This window comes from Dermacentor albipictus, chromosome 1 (assembly GCF_038994185.2).
Source record: "Dermacentor albipictus isolate Rhodes 1998 colony chromosome 1, USDA_Dalb.pri_finalv2, whole genome shotgun sequence".
Taxonomy (NCBI): domain Eukaryota; kingdom Metazoa; phylum Arthropoda; class Arachnida; order Ixodida; family Ixodidae; genus Dermacentor; species Dermacentor albipictus.
In genome coordinates, this window is record NC_091821.1 from 281,512,816 (window position 1) to 281,533,312 (window position 20,497).

Consider the following 20,497-nt stretch of genomic DNA (forward strand, 5'->3'; position numbering starts at 1 on the left):
AATCCTGAAAATAAAAGCGACATTAAGAGAAAATTTGAATTCGTTTAAAAATCTGTGCACTGAGAAGTTTGGAAAATAAAGCACACCCTTCTGTTGCACATACACTTAACGAAGCCCTTTGGTCTTGCCCATGTAAACATGGTGGATGATGACAAGTGAGGGCCAAAACTAATGCTTTGCTTCGTGTAATGTCGAACCAAACGGGCGACTCTTGTTCGGAGTGTAGGTGTGCGAGCAGTAATTTTTGAGACCGAATCAAATAGCGCCGAAATCGAATTGAATCAAATATGGAATAATAGCTTCTTTGACCATCATTATAAAACAATGTTGGCATCACAGTATTTGATACAGTTTCAAGTTGTCATAATACTGCCCATTATGAATCATGCTTTAAACAAACAACCAAGTTTCTTTGAAGCATATATGGTCGTCATTAGCAGAATGAAGGTTTAACCCTTTGAGTCGATTTTTTTCGCCATATGTGACCGCCCAGGGTCGATTTTTTTTTTATTGCAGATTCCAATTCTTCTTCGGGACTTATTTCGAAAAAAATTTACCGTAATATTTTTAGGGTGACCGTAAAATGAAAAAAAAATATTTTGAGTTGATATATATGTACTCTTCATTCATGAATAACAACAATAAAAAAAGAAATAAACTTGTAAGAATTAAAAATTTGATGCATTGTTTTACACATAGTTCAAGGCTGAAATGCGCACGCGAGAATATTTTGCAACACTCAAATGTTCCTGCTCTTACACTAATATGTACATCCATAGCGTGATAGAATTGCATAGGTGCATGCACTCAAGAAAACTGTGTGGTTGTGTGCCCGTCAAAAAAGCAAAATGTGTGACACACTTCCGCTAATCTTCATCTTATTGCCAATCAGAGGCAATTAGTTTTCACGAGTCTCAAAAATAAAAAAATAAAAAAAAATGCAGCGGAAACACATGCACAGCGGCATCCTTCCTATGTGCGCCCCTGTGAGCACTAAACGAGTGAGAGACAGGCGGTCGCTACCCGCCATGGTTGTTCAGTGACTATAGTGTTTGTCTGCTGAGCACGAGGTCATGGGATCGAATCCCGGCCACGGCAGCCGCATTTCGATGGGGGCAAAATCCAAGAACACCCATGTGCTTAGATTTAGGTGCACGTTAAAGAACCCTAGGTGGTCGAAATTTCCGGAGTCCTCCACTACGGCGTGCCTCATAATCAGAAAGTGGTTTTGGCACGTAAAACCCTATAATTGAATTGAATTGAATTGACAGGCGGTCACTCTTTGGGCGATTAGTAACGAGATAGCCATCAGTGTTGCAAGCGCAAGAAGCCGAAACCGCTCACAGAACAAAACCCAAACCTCCGCCCGCCCGCCCGCAAGCCAATGCGCGAGCCGTAGTATATAGACGCGCGGGAGCAAACTAGCTCTAAAACAAACCATGTAACGAAAACCGAGAGAGGGAGGCGCGAAAAAAAATTCCCTGTATTCCCACATAGTGGCAGCACATGACAGAAAAGAAAACTATAGCAAATTGGTGCGCTTTTTAAACGTACAGATGGCACCATAAATATACGGCATCGACCATTTTTGGACTTGTTTGCGGCGCCGTATATTTATGTAATTGACCCTTTAAGGGTTAAAAGGTAATCTTGGAAGCTTGTTGGCATTTGTGCATACCTTGGAGAATGGCAGTGCAAAGAAAGTACTTCTCTAGTTGTAATGGTCGCTGCATGTGTTACTATAATATCAAATTGCTGTAATCGAGCATATTCATATTTAATTCCAAAACAACACACAGTTGCAGCATTGACGACTAAGAATACCCATTGCTGAATATAATTTTGAGCTCAATTTGGATGCAATTTAGCTGGAAATGTCTGGCTCCTTGAGTGACACACTCTAGGTAACTTTCTGATCTTTATATTGAATGTGGCAGTAAGGAAATTTGCTTCATTTTTGCCTAACTGTTATGTTGAATCATGCGCACCTAACAGTTACATGTACAGTGGTGTAACAGCTCCGCCAATTGTGCCAAACTGTGCTGAGAACAGTCCCTTTGCGCCATCCTGTGCCAAACTGCATTTTTACAAAAAATTGCGCCAAGCCTGTGCGAAAGCATGTATAAGAGCGAAACCCTCCTTCCATTGATGCTTCGCAGATAGCAAAACTGCAATCAAAACCAACAGCACACACCGTATCATCGTCGTATCATCGTCGTATCATCATCATAAAAGGAAGCAGAGGCCCGTCCTATATAGTGAGAAACTCTGTGGGCCTGTCGGAGTCATCCAGCTCATCATTTGCGCATTTTTCTCTTGTCAGATGTACGTTGTAGTACCATCTTACGGGCGTTTTATTTCAGTGTTCATCGAACCCACCAGCATGGTACCGCTGAGTTTGCCGTAGGAGGATGTCACATTTTAGGATTAACGGTAGGCTTTTTGAATGTTTATGGGTGATAGCGGGACTTTGCAAAAGAGCTGCTGCGATCAGAATTGCACGTGGTGCATAGTTAAGAATGGTATTAGTGAATGAGGTCGAATGTCGTACACCGTGAGAGTCAGCACCTCGATGGGTGCCGCCATGTTCATTGACGCAAAACTTTTGCATTGAGCTTAGATCACTGCGCTATTTCAGTGGAGTAGCATCGTTGATGCAAACACAAAACCCTATTTGTGTCTCGCGCACGTGCAGTGGCACTGCCACTTTTTTTTTTTGTCTGCAGAACTTTTGCGGCACCTATTCAAAATCGTCCTAATGTGCATGGCATGACATGAGTGTATTGCAGGATGTCATGCTCAGTACAACAGGTGCATGTACTCTATCGGTCTTGTCTTGCGGTGAGCCTTTGCCCTTAATCCGTGACTGTCACACTGTGTGGCATTCGGGGTTAATAAACACGCGTTTGTCGATGATCTGTCTGTGGTGCCGCCTTCTCTGCGCCGTATTGATGAAGCCGGCCGTAGCCCCCTCTGCGTCATGGTATGAAGGAGCGTCGTGTCCTTTCTTGAATGCACTTGCAGGGTGAGCCTCACACAAACCTGTCTCCACGACATATAGGCTATATCAGTTGAAATTAGCATGTTACAGTGAACTCTCACTTGAGTGAACTTCAAGGGACCGAAGGAAATAGTTCACTTAACTGAAAGTTCACTAAACCAAATATTCACTAGACCAACATAAGACGTGGCATACAGAGTCAAAAGTTTGAAGTGCAATTCATGGAGCAAAAGACATGGCATCCATAGTGTTAGAAATGTGTGAAATGGAATTTGTACATATCAATGAAAAACGCACCACATGGGTCGTTTGTGTGCGCATGCGGAACCGATGAGACTGGAAAGAGAGAGACGACGACCATGCTACGACTAGCCGGTCTGAAAAAAACACACACCACGTGGTTTGTGGTGTGACAGATTGCCGCTTTGCTCTGGCGGCGTTGTAAGCGCCAGCGATTTTACTTTGCTCATGGTCTCCGAGATTACATGCTTGCTCGTTTTGTGCGGACAATCTTGGAGGCCATGCCTCGTTGCCATTCATTTTCCGCGCCGCCGCTTTGTCCCAGGGGCACTGTAGAGCCGATGACGTTACATTGCCGCTGGAGTGGCGGTTTGATGAGGGCAAGCATCGGTTAAGCCTGCAGTGCAGTGGAGTGCAAGCCTTGGTCCTGAGCAAGTTCATTAAACTGAAATATTGACTGTTCCGAAGTTCATTTAAGTGAAACATTTTTGCATCGTATCTATAAGAAAACTGCCGGGGATTTTTAAAAAGTTTGTTATTCTGAAATATTCAATAAACCGACGTTCGTACAACTGGGAGTTTACTCTTTATAGTTACGTGGTAGTGACAATAAACAACACTAGCAAAGCTGTGAACGGCAAAACTAACTCTTTATGGGCAACCTGTGCCCAGAAAATTAGGCTACACTCAAGACACAACGATAGCGGTGAACACACGATTCACTGTCTTCCTTTCTTGTGTCCCTTTTCAAGAAATGTATTTTGCGCCACAAAGTATACCTAGAAAAGCAATTGGAGGTTTCTGTGGCAGAAAAGTAAGGTGACTGCAAACAGTGGAGGTGTACAAAAAGTTCCCGATAGTGGCTCAGAAAGTTTGATGCTGGGAATTCTGTGTGTCTGTTTCTTTTCTTTTTTCTTTTTTTTTTGAAGATAGGTAGGGCATTAGGCAAAATAAGATCAAGAGCTTGGTGGTGCAACCCACCACCCCGTTTCAAAGGGGACCCTCATAGCATCCATCCATCCATCCAACATTGCTTAACTATTTCACTTTGCTTAACGGTCAGGTTCAGTACACAAAACCCCTTCCTTTTATTAGTCTGGACCGTAGGGGAAGAATAGAGAGGTGTCTTGATGACGTGCGGGAATTGGTTTCTTTCTTTTTCATAGTTTCCGCTTCTGTCACTAAGGGTGCAACAAGATAGGGGGCATCATTTTCCAGTGCGAAAGCGTGGAACCTTATGGCACAATTACAACAAGCATGTAAAAAATTCTGTAAAAGTTCAGACAAAATGCAAATATTATGTTCAGTCAACCACGGTAATAAGTGATGTTCATCTTGAATGTAAATGTGTTACTTTTCTCGCGTAAGTGATTACTGGAAATACAGGGTACGGCTTTTTGGTTGCACACAGGATGAAGCACAGAAAGGTTCTTTTCAAGTCGCTCGCAGTCACACTGGGTAATTGGATCCCCAAATTGTGCTTATCAATGTAATTTAGGCCGTGCTTTTTTTTTTTTACTGTGATACTTTTTCCAACGCTGAAGTGGGAGAGCGCATGCTGACTAGCTGTTCATCAGGTATTTTTTCAATAAATTGCACAGATTGTCTGAAATGCATGTGCTGCAAGATTAAAAGGGCAACTACCCCAGTTTTCAAATTGTGCTTACAAAGCGAGGGACTGCGGCTTGCAGAGTACAGCAGTGTGCATGGTAACCATGCAAGTTACATATAACCATGGTTATTCGAATCTAAGGTAACTTGCAAGTGAACTCTATTCCACTCTTTTATTTACGCAGAGTAGTGTCCGCCTTGTCTATCAAATGCTAACATTGCGCACTGGGGCAAACGAAATATTGTTTGGTGGAGTCGTACTCACATTATAGAAAATTGAAACCTTCTTGTACACCCAAACATAAATGTGCATGTGGCCTCAACCGCACAATACATCTCTGTCACTTCCTGCAGGCTGATGAACAACTGAGGTGACAGTACGGAAATTTTTGCCTTGACACACAACACAAGCACATTTAGAGACTAAGAGGCAGAAAACTTGCTGAAACGCTCTAAGTAAGACCTACAACATTAGATAACGGCACTGCAAATAAAGATTTAAGAATGAGCTTGGTAGGTGGTTTCTAGTTACATATTCAATTTTTCTTTGCAAATAGTATGGGAAATAGTACTAAGAATCGGCAAGAGCTAGGGTAGTGCCACAGAAGGAGTAACATTGCACATTATATGAGTGTTCACAGCAAAATACATTAATGCAGGGCCTGATGCCAATGAGGGCAGCTGTATGGGCTTGTTGGTATGGCATCTTCTATTTTGTTGTAGCTCAAGCACGGTGGTTTCTGTTGTTCCTGTCGTTCAGCTTGCGCTACAACAAAAATATAAGAGGCCTGTCGCCGCTAGCAGAAGACAGATAATGATGACCCCAACACTGTAGCGCTCCTGCTTGGCGAAAGAAAGATGCGCGAACAGAGTTGTAGACAGCTCGCTCTCCACGCAGATGATGTCATTGAGACACCTGTCTATTCTTCCACTATGGTCTCTACTTTACAGTCAGCTAACATGAGCGCAGAGTGTTGGGGTGTTCTCCAGGATCACTGTGAACACTGTGGGCCTTGTGGTTCTATATTTTCCCTAGTTTGCTCCCTTGGTGCTGGCTGAGGTGTTGCTGTGCTATCTGGGGGTAGAACGACTGTTGATTGCCCCTCGGGTTCACATGCTCTGTCGTGGTGTCGCTGCTTACTCCACCAAGTGTAGGGCTTGATGCAGGATGGACCGAAGGCTGCCATTCCGCAGGTACGGGTTCTGCTATCATAGTGGGAGTGATGAATCAATGACGAAGCTGGTTCACGTGCTGGGGAAACACTCGGCCGTCTGGCAGAGCAACTTTGTAAGAGATCAGGTCAGTTGCTCTGGAGATCACGGCTGAGACCCTTAGGGCGCCGTGGCTGTAGTTCTGTACCAAGTACAAAGATTGGCTTCGGGCTGGAACATACATGGGGTAACCTGAGCTCCCGTCAGCTGGGAGGACTTTTCTGCAGCTTGTTCTGGGTGCTGGTGCAGCATGGTACACTGTCGGCGGCCCATCAGTTCTTCGGCTGGGGAACGTCCTGTGACAGTGTGTATGGCTACATGCTGCTGTAGAGTGAAATCTGCCAGGCACTTTGTCCAGTTCCTTTGGATTATGGGAGTCAATGCCTCCTTGGTGGTCCACACAATCCTCTCTGCCTGTTCGTTTGTGGATGGATGGAACAGTGCAGATGTTGCCTGGTTGATAAGGTTGGCAGCAATGAACCTCGAAACTCTGCAGACGTAAACTGCAAGCTGTTGACAGAGACAAGGGCGTCTGGCAATCTGACAAGGTCGTTGTGAACAATCTTTGTAAGGCACTAATTATAGTGCACAATGTCATTGATGACATTCGGATGACCTCAAGCCATTCGGAATACAAGTCCCTCCCAATCAAGAAGGTCTGCCTCTTGGAATGGGAAAACAAAATCGATGTGGAGGTGTGACCATGAGGTATAGGTCTAGTGCCCTGGGCATCTCCAACTGTGTTTCCTTTGCAAGGAAGATATCGCAGTACCTATTTCTCTATGGTTGCATCCATGTCAGGCCACCATACGTAGCTGCGGGCAAGTGCCTTCATCCAGACGATGCTTGGGTGTCCAGTGTGCAGTGCTTCTAGGACCTGGAAACGTAGCCTTTGGGGGAATTGCCACATCTTCACCCCACAGTAAGCAGAATCCCTTGTAGGTGGACAGTTTATTTTGCCTTGACACGAAGGGCATGAATTCGAAACTCAGTGTTTCTTGGCCACCCCCTCCACACTCAGTTGAGGACACAAGAGAGGACACTGTCCTTGGCACAGTGCCTAGCCACGTCATCCACATGGACTTGGAAATGCTGCAAGTATGTCTAGAAGCATGATGAGCTCTGCCAAGGACAAGTCATCCTGGCGCTGGTGCGTTAGGGGAAGTCTGCCGAGACGATGTGCATGGCCCAACTACTTTCTAGGCTGGTGGAGGAAAGGGCATTGGTATCCATTAAAAAAGATGGACCACCACAGCATACTTGGTAATACATCTATGGCATTTGCCGGTCAGTCGGGAACAGCTGAAGGAGTAGCTTGTGGTCCATATGGATCTGGAACAGGCAGTCAAATACCTAGTCATAGAACCTCTTTACTTCCACAACGACAGCAAGTGCCTCTTTATCGATAGATCTGGGCATAGTTCCCCTCTGGAGAGGACAAACTGAAGCAAAAAAAAAAAAAAAACTGAAAGAAAACTGAAGCAAAACCCATCTCATGGTGAATGTCGACAGCAATGCGTTAGCATTGAATCAATATAGCAACACAACGTATTGCCACCATCGAAACGAGGTATGTATGAGCCGTGTACTGCAGTGGGACTTCTTTTTCACACTTCCATAAGATCACTTGGCGCCATCTAGCGCCACAGCCATGAAGCCTGCATGTGACCTCTGAAATGCATGGCGTACCTGTGTGTGGGAATGCTGAGAAACACGCCATGCAGCAACTGGGCTCCTTTGTCGTGCTTCTTTCTGGACATGCTGCACCATATAGTGGCACTGTCGTGAAGTCCATGCATGGCATCTGAGAAAAGAAGTGCGGCTTGCCAGTGCCTGGAACGCTGAGTGTTGTTCCCTCGCTTGCTGCACCCTCAGTGGCACATAGTCAGTTAATTGAAGCATGGCACATACCCAGTGCATATGTGCCGCAGCCTGCTAAAGCAACAGGTTGCTGTTCTTGAGGATCCCTTCTGAGGTTCCGCTCAGCATGGAAAAATTTAAGGGATCTTTCTTTGTAAAATGGCACATCCTCATGGCAGTTACCAATGGCAGTTACCCAAGTTGGCATCAAAGACTTTCATTGAAGCACACACCTACTGGCACATACATAGTAACCCAAGTTGGCATCAAACAGGTTCATTGGAGACTAACACAGATTGAGTAGCACATACCCAGTACTCCAATTCGGCATCAAAGACTTCCTTCGAACTGCGGCACCTACCCAGTCCCGCATATGCAGTGACCCATGCTGGCATGAAAGAGGCCATTGAAGAGCGGCACGTATGTACACATGCCACATACTCAGTTACCCAAGTTGTTCTGATGGCTGGTTTTGAACCCTGTGATTTCTGCACCTGCAAATTTCCAAATATCATCACCCAACCTAGTTTTCTGCCGTTCTTGACATTGTTCAGTAGCCGACAGAGAAAAGGGTTGTATTTTGTGACTCTAAGGCAGCTAGCTCTTCACAGCATCAAGTCTGCATTATATCACAGAACTTACGAGCAGATGATATCCGACATCAGGGAAGTACACCATCAAGCTCTGGTAACAGGGCACAACATTATCTTTTAATGGATTCCTGCTCACTGGTATCGTTGGCAACAACTTTGCTGACAGGGCTGCCCAGTCTGCCCACGAAGACACTCAGACACGTCCAATACCTTTGGCGAGGTCGGACGCTGCCAAGGAACTTCGCGTGCTTGCACGCAAAAAGTCGCAATATTCCTGGAGTTCAAGTGCCTTCAATTGCCGATTGCATATACTAGACCCCATGCTACAGCTACAACTGCCATCTAGCCTTTCCCGCAGCGAAACAACCTTGCTGCGCCGCTTGTGGCTGGGAGTGGCATTCACGAACGCCTACTCCTATCGTATCAGAAGGGCTGAGTGCCCGATGTGTGACTCCTGTAGGTGCGAGGAAACCATCGAGCATCTATTGTGTATCTGCCCTCGCTACGACGTACAACGCCTCTCTCTGAGGACAACTTCAAACGGACTGGACTCGAGACCGTTCTCTGAGTAAAAAATACTCTGACTGTGGCCACACCCGTCACTGGCACGAAAAGTGATTCGTGTGCTAGTACAGTACTTGAAGTGCACCGACTTATGAGGCCATTTATAGTATCCCTGTGCATCCTCCCACACGCACTCAGTGCTCACTCTCTCCCTCTTTTCCTCTTTCTGTTCCCCTTTTCCCCACTTCCAGTTTAGGGTAGGAAACCGGGTGCTTGTCTGGTTGAGCTCCCTGCCTTTCCTGTCCTTGCTCTATCTCTCTCTTGACTGTGTTTCCCTTTCCTTAGCACCCATTCTGCAACTCTATGATGGTCCACCGGTTATCTACCCTATGCATTACATGGCCTACTCAGCTCTGTTTCTTTCTATTATATGAACTATATCACCTCTTTCCATAAGCTCTCTGATCCCCACTGCTCTCTTCCAGAAACATTATCCTTAATGTTTCTCGTTCCATCACTCTTTGCGCGGTCCTTAACTTGTTCTTGAGCTTTTTTAACCTCCAAGTTTCTGCCCCATATGTTAGCACCAGTAGACTTGAAAGCTGAGCTAGTAGGCTGAGCTAGCCTCAGTTGAGAGGGTAGGCAGGCACAAGTTGGAATCTGCTAGCACAAGAGAGGGGTAATTGGAGATTGCAGGGAGAGGCCCTCGTCCTGCAGTGGACTTAAAACAGGCTGCTGATGATGATGACTTCCGCACAACGACATTTCTGGTGAAGCCTGCTAATGCATCAGGTTGCTTTCCTTGAGGAACCCTTGTGACGAGGGTACAGTTCCGCTCGTCATCGCAAAAAGATATTTTTCGTCATTTATAGCGGCACATTTCCAGTGGCACATACCTAGTTACACAAGCTGGCATCACAGACATTCATTGAAGAGCCGCTCACGCCTACTGGCACATGCCCAGTGCTCCAGGTCGGCATCAAAAATATTTTTTTGAACAGCGGTGCCAACCAGTCCCACGTCTACAGTGATCAATGTTGGCATAAAAAAGGTTCGTTGAAGAGCGACACGTATGTATATATTGGTATATACTGAGTGACCCAAGTTGGCCCGATGGTTGGCTTCGAACCCTGTTACTGCAGCACAGCAGCCCAATTCGCTGACCAATTTTTACCGAGGAATACCCAGTGTCCCAAGCAGGAAAACGGTTAGAGAGGGAGAGATATAAGCTTTTATCATATTGTGGATATGTTAGCGTGGCTGTTCACCTGACATGCTACTCCACATGCTGGGTGATGATTGTGACATATACCGTGATAAACACTTAAAAGTATATACAGTCTCACACACTCACACATATGCACTATAGAGATACTTAAATAGTTTCATTAAGGCTCGTGCCCCTGAAGAATGTCGCAGTGCTTTTGTGGCTCGAAAAACAGAAGAACGCTGAAGAAGAACACGAAGGTTATGCAGAAACAGAAAAAATAGTTGAAGACTTCTTTAGCGAGCATCTTAAGATACAGTGTGGTGACATCGAACGTGCACATCGCCTTGGCCGGCCACGTTCTGATCAAGCTCGACCAATTATAGTCAAATTTCTTAACTTTAAATCTAAACTCGAAGCATTTCAAAATGCACATAAACTAAAACATCTCACGGAACCAAAAGTTTGGCTAGACGAAGACTTCTCCCCGAAGGTCCTACATGCACGGAAAAAGCTGCGCGACTTCGCCAAGGCCAATATGAGAGAAAACGAGCGTTATTCTGTAAGATTTGATAAGCTTCAAGTAAAAAAATTTGTTTGCCAGTATGATTCGGCAATAGATAGCGTGAAAAAACTTTTTTTCTAGGCACTCGCCTCCCAGAGAATTGACAGTCTACCCCAAAGAAAGCCAACCATAACAAAACCAAACCAATCTCCTTGGTCTTGGCAAACATCCGCATTATACATAACAAAGTAGACGCACTCAAAGCTATAGCACATACCTGCTCAGCTGATATCATTGTGGGTACGGAAACGTGGCTAACCGAAGACGTTGCATGTCATGAATCGCACTTCCATCATCGTTTGTTTTATTTAGGAAAGATAGGGCTGATTCTAGACGAGGAGGAGGAGTGCTCATTGCGATTAACAAAGACTTCCATGCATCTTTTACCCCTATCGACTCTCCCTTAGAAATAGTCTGGGTTTCTGCTCAACTTGGTCATAAGTTTTGCATTATTGGCGCCTGTTATAGGCCACCAAGTAGCCAACCTGAATTCATTGAACTGTTAAACGACGCTATCGAGCAGATCCTTGTTAGGCACCTGAATTGCCTCCTATTTTTAGCCGGTGACTTTATTTTCCCGTGATTAACTGGACGACGCTAACTGTTGGCTCCGATAATAACCGACAGGAGAACATTAACTTTCTTCATTTACTTCAATATCACCAGCTCACCCAAATTGTTCACGAACCCGCTCGCGGTAATCACATCCTGGACCTCATCCTAACAACCCATCCTGAGCTCTCAGACATCCACGTCTTAGAAGAAATAAGTGACCACAAAGTTGTGCACTGTTCTCTTCTACTTCCACGGACCGAAAAAACAAAAACCAGGAAGCTTATCTACAACTACGCATGTGCAGATGTTGAAAAAATGTACCTGTTGCTGGAATCTTTCACAAATAGCTTTCAGGCCAATTTTCATAACCATACAACTAATGAAAATTGGAAGTTGTTTCGTGACAAACTCAAAGAAATTGAAGATTCCTGCGTGCCAAAACTAATGATAAGTACGCGTACCAACGATCCTTGGTTCACCACAGATGTCAACAGGGCACTAAATAGGAAAAAAAGAGCATTTAGTAAAGCGGTTCGATCAAAGGAAGCTACAAACCTGGAAAACTATAAAAGCATTTCCAAAATAGCTGAAAAACTAATTTCTGTAGCCAAAAACAAATATTTTAATTTTATACTTTCTAGTTTGATAAAAACCAACCCTAAGAAATTCTGGAACACTGTTAATCCGAAGACCACTAGTACGGTTCCTGTTCTTTTGGACACCCACGGCAGCACTCTACCTATCGAACAGTGTGCAGAACAATTCAATAGCCACTTCTCACAAGTTTTTACGAACGAATTGCCCATTTACAATCCACTGCTGCTTCCTGAGGCCGATATACAGATTCCATTTTCATTCATTCACATATCTGCGCTTGGCGTGGCTCGTGCAATTGAACGCCTACCTCACCACACTAGCCCAGGACCCGATGGTATCAATGCGAAACTCTTAAAAATTACACCTGCCAACGCACAGCTTTCCTGCTATCTCTCTTTTTCCAACAGTCACTCGATACGACATATGTGCCAGAAGATTGGAGATCCGCTTATGTAATGCCGGTATTTAAATCTGGTGACAGATCCGTTCCTAATAATTACAGGCCAATTTCACTAACATCGATATGTTGCAAGGTACTCGAACACATATTATACACTAACATTATGACTCATATTAACCAGAACAACTTGCTTCATAACAACCAACATGGCTTCCGCAAACATTTATCGTGTCAGACGCAGTTATTTGAGTTAATAACGGACCTTCATCAAGCAATCGACTCTTCCTTCTACATTGACTCCATCTTTATTGATTTCTCTAAAGCCTTTGATCGCGTGCCTCATAACCGCCTGATGATAAAGGTACGAAACCTGCAGCTGGACCAACGTACTACGCAGTGGATCAACGCATTTCTAACAAACCGCTTTCAGTCAGTTAAGTTAGGGAGCTTCTTATCAAGACGTACAGGTGTTGCTTCAGGAGTACCCCAGGGTTCGGTGCTGGGTCCACTGCTTTTCTTAATATATATGAACGACATCACATCGAACATAACATCAACAATACGGCTATTTGCAGACGACTGCGTTAGTTACCGAGCAATATCGAGCCCTTGCGACATCATTGCTCTCCAGACTGACCTTGATGAACTAACTCATTGGTGGGCCAGGTGACAAATGGTTATTAACGCAGACAAAACTAAACATCTCAAGTTTACTTCTGCTGCTAACACAAGTCCTAATGCCTACACAGTTAATAATACTATCATTGAAACTGCAGCGTCGGTAAAATACCTCGGTGTAAATTTTACCTCTAATTTATCCTGGAGCACTCATATTGAACTGATTACTACCAAAGCCTTACAAAAACTTGGTCTTCTTAAACACCGACTACAAGAAGCCAACCAGGATACAAAACTTCACGCATTCAACATGCTAATCAGGCCTGTGATAGAATACGCGTCAGTGATCTGGAACCCTCATTATACTTATCTTATTAACATGTTGGAATCTATACAAAACAAGGCTGCGCGATTCATCCTTTCCCGTTACTCTCGGTATCAAAGTGTAACATCACTGTAAATATCGCTCAATCTCCCGCCTCTGGTCATGCGCAGAAAATTCAGCCGTTTATCCTTTTTCCACACTGTCTACCACAATAACACACCATTTGCAAGTTCACATCTTCTCCCGACGCCGCACACATCGGCTCGTGTAGATCATATGAAGAAGACTAAACCAATTTTCGCTCGAACAGAACGATTCAAACACTCACCTTTGGTCCTGGCTATCGAAGAGTGGAATTCGCTTCCTTCTAGCATTGCGTCTATCGCTGAAACATCATCATTTCAAACAGCTCTTTGGTCATACTTAGAAAATTCCAACGTAAAATGATGTGCGTCATTGTTTTTTCCCTTCTTTTTTTTTTGTGCGTGCCGGCCGTATCGTTCCGTGAAATAAATGTTAGATGCCATGTTTTGCAACTTCTGAAGGTTTTTTTTTTTTGGAATTTGCTAATGTGCAATCTTCCAGTTCCTGTTCCTAGCCATTTTTTTTCTTAGCTTGTACCTGGCTTCTTAACTTGTTTCTTTCTGTCTTCAGCCATTTATAACCAGTGTTGTATATTTATAAGTTTTCTTTGATGAATCCCCCCCTATGTAATGCCCGCATAGGGCCTTTAGGGTATTGAAATAAATAAATAATTAAATAGATACAAACATACAAAGACAGACAGACCGCGAATTCTATCTTATCTCTCGAGTTAGACACTATCATTCTTTGTCGTTTCTTTATTAGGTCCTTGGTTACTTGGGAGAGCTTGCCGACTGGTTGCCTTGGTGCCTTGCCTCCCACTTCAGTTGCTGCCTCTGAAGCCAGCCTCGTTACGGTTTCATTCATTACCTCTATGTCGTCATCATCATCTCGCTGTTCTAAGGTTGCATATTTGTTTGCAAGTACCTGCCTAAATTTGTCTGCTTTTACCCTTACTGCCTCTGAGTTGACCTGTTTTTGCTTCACCAATTTCACTCTTTCTCTGTTCAAATTGAGGTGAATCCTAGCCCTCACTAACCTATGATCGCTGCACTTTACCCTTCCTATCACTTCTACATCCTGCACTATGCTGGGATCAGCAGAAAGTATGAAGTCAACTTCATTTCTTGTTTCACCATTAGGGCTTTTCCAGGTCCACTTTCTGTTGCTACGTTTCCTGAAAAAGGTGTTCATTATTCTGAGCTTATTGCTTTCTGTGAATTCTACCAGCATCTCTCCTCTAGCGTTTCTAGAATCGACGCCGTAGTTGGCAATTGCCTGTTCAACCGCCTGCTTTTTCCCCACTTTTGCATTGAAGTCGCCCATTACTACTGTATACCAAGTTTGCACTTTTCTCATTGCTAATTCAACAACTTCATAAAACTGATCTACTTCCTCATCGACGTGACTGGATGTTGGAGTGTAGGCTTGTACTACCTTTAATTTATACCTCCTATTAAGTTTGATTATGACTACTGCTACCCTCTTGGTAATGCTGTAGAATTCGACAATGTTGCCCACTATGTCCTTATGGATTAGGAATCCTACCCCGTATTGCTTCTTATCAGGGAGACCTCTATAGCTGAGGACATGGCCATTATTCAGCAATGTGTAAGCCTCACCAGTTCTTCTAATCTCACTAAGGCCAATAATATTCCAAACAATGTCTGACAGTTCCTCGAAGAGTCCTGCTAAGCTAGCCTCACTCGAGAGGGTTCGGGTGTTAAAACGTTGCCAGGGTTAGTTTCCATTGGTGGCCTGTCCGGATCCAGAGATTCTTAGCACCCTCTGCTGCGTTACATGTCTGACCGCCGCCTTGGTCAAGTGCTTCGCAGCTGCTGGGGACTGAAGGCCTTTGGTTAATTGAAGATATCATCAGGGAGGTTCATCAGACGGATGGACAGGCAGACCGACCGACCGACAGACCGACAGACAGACAAGTACCAGACCTGCTAAGCTAGCCTCACTCGAGAGGGTTCGGGTGTTAAAACGTTGCAAGGGTTAGTTTCCATTGGTGGCCTGTCCAGATCCAGAGATTCTTAGCACCCTCTGCTGTGTTACATGTCTGGCTGCCGCCTTGGTCAGGTGCTCCGCAGCTGCTGGGGACTGAGGGCCTTTGGTTAATTGAAGATATCAGGGAGGTTCATCAGACGGACGGACCGACCGACGGACAAGTACCAGACCGGCCGAGCGACAGAGAGAGAGAGAGAGAGCATGTAAGGTATCCTAAGAATGCGAATGCATTTTTATAAAAGTTAACAGTGCTTCTGTGCCATCTGGCATTGTGTGGCTGTATGATTGGCTTCTTCTCATCAAAATGTGTCTGAACCTGGTTGGATGTCAGGAGTTGCTTCACACTGTCAAATGCCCTCTGTTAATGCGAATTCATTATATGGAACATGAGGTGGGAAATCTGGCGCAGTTGTCGGCGTTGACGGGGCCACACGATGGTCCAAGAAGGCTACAAGCCCTCGACCTTTGGTGTTAATTAAAGCGAAGTTGAGGCACATTTAATTAAGATAGAGTTAATGCTTTCATAACCACAACCTTTGGTGGGAGCCAAACCCATGTCATTTGGTTTTAAGGCAAAGTTAATTATGGTACAGTTAATTCAGATAGAGTTAAGACACTTGAACCCGCAACCTTTAGTGCTAATTAAGGCAAATTAAGTCACAGTTAATTAGGATAGAGTTAAGGCAATCGAACCCATGGCCTTAGATGGGAGTTGAACCCACAACTTTTGCTGTTAATTAAGGCACAGTTTATTTAGTTAGAGTTATTTAAGGCACTCAAACCCACAACCTTTGAAGGGAGTTGAACCTTGACCTTGCATTGTACGTACCTTGCGATGAACACCATTGGTCATGTGACGTCGCAACGTTTCTGCTGATGTGGCAGCTCGAGTCATGTGACTCCGCCAGTGGCACCATCAGATGTTACTATGCTTCTGATGATGTAGCCGTAGTACTTTCACATTCATCCACATAAGGATAATTAAGTGCTCCTTGAATTCTTGTGGGTGTCCCCAAGTCCAGGATACTTTTTTATTCAATAGACGGTGCAGGGGTTCTGTGATGGTGGCCTTGTGTGGCAGGAATATGATAGAAGTTGAAAAGACCCAGGAAGGCCTGCAGCTTGGCTTTGTTCAAGGGGCGTAGTACGTTAAGGATGGCTTGTCTTAGGCAGTATTGGGTAGATTTCTTCTGTTTTGACTTGGAAGCCCAAAAGCTCCACTTGAGTCACTCGTAGCTGACCTTTTTCTTTCTTGACCTTAAGCCCTGCACCTTGGAACTGCTGGAGGAGCTCTCAGGAGTGAATGAGCAGTTCTTGATCTTGATACAAAGCTCCTGCAATGCAGACATCGTCAAAAGGTGGAATGATGCCTGGTAGTCCACACATTTGGTTTTTCATTAAACTCTGGGAGATGTGAGGGACGACGTTGACCCTGAATTGGTAAACAGTGGATGCAGAAAACACCTGAATGAATCACAATCGTCGGTGCTTCTGCAGATCATCAGTCACTTGCAGCTGCTGGTAGGCCTGTGCCAATTCTAACTTTGCAAAAACAGCTTCACCGGAGAGGGATGCCAGCAGGTGGCTGACCACTGGTACTGGATATCAGTGCTGCTGCGAGGCCTTGTTGATCGTGCACTTGTAATCTGCGCAAATATGGATGCTCTCATTTGCCTTCAGTGGCGTGACATTAGGGGTTTCCCATTGAGCATGATCAGCCAGCTCCAGAATTCCTTGTTGTACCGATTTGCCCAACTCTATGTCGATTTTCAGCTGAAGCGAGATAGTAACCCTTTTTGCTTTCAGGTGGATGAACTCAACCTAGGGGTTAAGTGCAAACTGCACAGGCAGTTCCATGTGACCGCCCAGTGTTCCTTTTAAAACAGAGGAAAAAAAAAGGAATAAAATAAAATAAAATAAATAAGTAAATAAAAATAAATAAATCCTGGAATATGTTATTAAATGATAATGGTAGTTCGTTGGTGTGTTGCACTCCTGTGATATCGATACCGAGTGCCAGAAACCAATCCACTCCTAGAAGGCTTTAGCGCTCACCCTTGACAATGACAAGGTGTAGTGGGCAGTCGAAATCTTTGAACCGCACTCTGAAGGTACCAGTCCATGAACAGTGATACAGTTGTCTTGGTGGTCCCTCATCATGATGTCAAGTGGACGTGCCGCTTTGGAAAAATATGTTGGGCTGGGGCATTGGAGGGAATTGAAAAAGTTGATCTGGAGTCCATTTCGATATGACACCGTGCACCTTCGGTTCTTACTGCCACATGTATCTTCTTTTTGATGGGCTAAAACACATTGTAGGTGGCAGTCACTAGATCACCATAATCACCAGATCGTTGCAGTAAGAGGCATTTGTGTGAGGTCTTGAAATATTGTGTCTTGCCTTTGGCTTCGGAGCTTCAAAGTGGGTCAGGATGCCTCTGGGACTGGCAGACTTTGGCAGCTGCCCAGTTTTTCCACCTCCCCGACACTGGGCATCACGGAATCGACACAGGCGGTGTTCATGTGAACTCCTACAGTTGGCACAGAAGCTGCTCAAAAGTCTCTGGGTGTCCCGTAGTTGACTGGGGCCAGCACGCAACCGAAAAATGTGTCTTTGGTACCGTCTTGCTCGCTGTCATCGAATGTCATTGTCCCTTGGTGCACTGGCTCGAATTGCGGCATGTTTGTGCTTTGGAGTGAAGGTAAGCTGGCTTCCTGGCCAATGGCCTCAACAGCAATTGCTTCCTCGACAGCACCAGTGAGGTACATCTTTTTTTCCATAAGTCGCCACTTCACCATGTCTTTCTGCAGTGCAAATGTAAAGAGGTCCCATGGCATTGTACTCTCTGTGGTGTTGTAGTGGCTATGGCATTGCACTGCTAAGCCCAAAGGCACGGGATCAAATTGCAGCCACGGTGGCCGCATTTGAATTGGGAAAAAATGCAAAAATGCCCGTGTACCACGCCTTAGGTGCATGTTAAAGATCCCCAGGTAGCAGAAATTAATCCATACCCTCCCACTACGGTGCGCCTCATAATCATATTGCGGTTTTGGCACATAAATCCACACAATTTAATTGTAATTTTCCCGTAATTTTTCCCGTAGCATGGTGTTGAGGATGCCAAAGTTGCAGTGTTGCACCATGGTTCAAAAAGTAGGAAGGTAGGCGGCGCCGGACTCGCTTGGTGTTTGGTTGCGGCAGTGCAATTCATATCACCTAGCAGGTTCCGGTGGCTTCGGCATTAGGTGATCTCACAGTATGGTGAAGATTGTTTTGAAGGGGCATCTTTAAGCTGGGCCGGTGTCGCGAGCGCCTTGGCCAACTGAAATGTGGCAGGACCTCAGTGGCTGAGGAAGGTTGGCCTCTTCTTGCCAACATCTGTAATTTCCTGTGCCACCAGAAAGAACTTGAAACATTGTTTAGTCTTCCCTTTCTTCAGTGCGGGCGAGGCCGAAATGCTCGAAGAACCCTTCTGTGGCAGCCGCCATTGTGAGTGGATAGACACCAAGGGTGCGATCTTGTACGCGTTCCAAAATAGAACGGAGGCGGTCCGTTCCACCGAGCCGCACACGCTTGGTCAGTTTGAACGGTGACAAACGCCATGACGTCAATTGTGAAGTGATATCTGCTGTCAATCATTCCGTGGTGTCTGCTATCGGACGAACGCAACGGAACGGACCGCCAATTTCGCGACGGACAGAACGGACCGCTTTCGTTCTATTTTGGAACGCGTACAAGATCGCACCCCAAAGCTAGCCTTCCATGGCACCAATCTCTTTGCAGTGGAGTGACTCACTTATTGGTACGGGACTGATCCCACCCTGGTTGCCAGTGTTGAATCACGCAGGTTGCATCGCGAGACGTGCATTGGCAATCTCAATTTATTGCCATCGCACAAACCAACACAAAAAACAGGACAACTGGCTAACACTGATAAATATATGTACTTTCTGTAAATGGGGCTCCCCATGCCCAGCAACACTGCTGAACTATTCCACTGAACTTAGCAGCAAGGTTCAGCACACAACACTGCTTTTCAAGTGCAGCTTTTACTGGCTAACACTGATAAATATATCTACTTTCTGTAAATGGGGCTCCCCCATGCCCAGCAACACTGCTAAACTATTCCACTGAATTTAGCAGCAAGGTTCAGCACACAACACTGCTTTTCAAGTGCAATTTTTACTGGCTAACACTGATAAATATATCTACTTTCTGTAAATGGGGCTCCCCATGCCCAGCAACACTCCTGAACTATTCCACTGAACTTAGCAGCAAGGTTCAGCACACAACACTGCTTTTCAAGTGCAGCTTTTACTGGCTAACACTGATAAATATATCTACTTTCTGTAAATGGGGCTCCCCCATGCCCAGCAACACTGCTAAACTATTCCACTGAATTTAGCAGCAAGGTTCAGCACACAACACTGCTTTTCAAGTGCAATTTTTACTGGCTAACACTGATAAATATATCTACTTTCTGTAAATGGGGCTCCCCATGCCCAGCAACACTCCTGAACTATTCCACTGAACTTAGCAGCAAGGTTCAGCACACAACACTGCTTTTCAAGTGCAGCTTTTACTGGCTAACACTGATAAATATATATACTTTCTGTAAATGGGGCACCCCCATGCCCGGCAACACTGCTGAACTATTCCACTGAACTTAGCAGCAAGGTTCAGCAAACAACACTGCTTTTCAAGTGCAGCTTTTACTGGCTAACACTGATAAATATATCTACTTTCTGTAAATGGGGCTCCCCATGCCCAGCAACACTTACGGACTATTCCACTGAACTTAGCAGCAAGGTTCAGCACACAACACTGCTTTTCAAGTGCAACTTTTACTGGCTAACACTGATAAATATATATACTTTCTGTAAATGGGGCTCCCCCATGCCCAGCAACACTGCTGAACTATTCCACTGAACTTAGCAGCAAGGTTCAGCACACAACACTGCTTTTCAAGTGCAGCTTTTACTGGCTAACACTGATAAATATATATACTTTCTGTAAATGGGGCTCCCCATGCCCAGCAACACTGCTGAACTATTCCACTGAACTTAGCAGCAAGGTTCAGCACACAACACTGCTTTTCAAGTGCAGCTTTT

General features: G+C 44.9%; 1 protein-coding gene across 4 annotated transcripts in view; it reads left to right on the forward strand.

Moving 5' to 3' along the window:
- Positions 1-20,497, forward strand: part of Vps8 (vacuolar protein sorting 8) — a 962,017-nt gene that overhangs the window by 311,022 nt on the left and 630,498 nt on the right. The gene's annotated exons all lie outside the window — the stretch shown is intronic.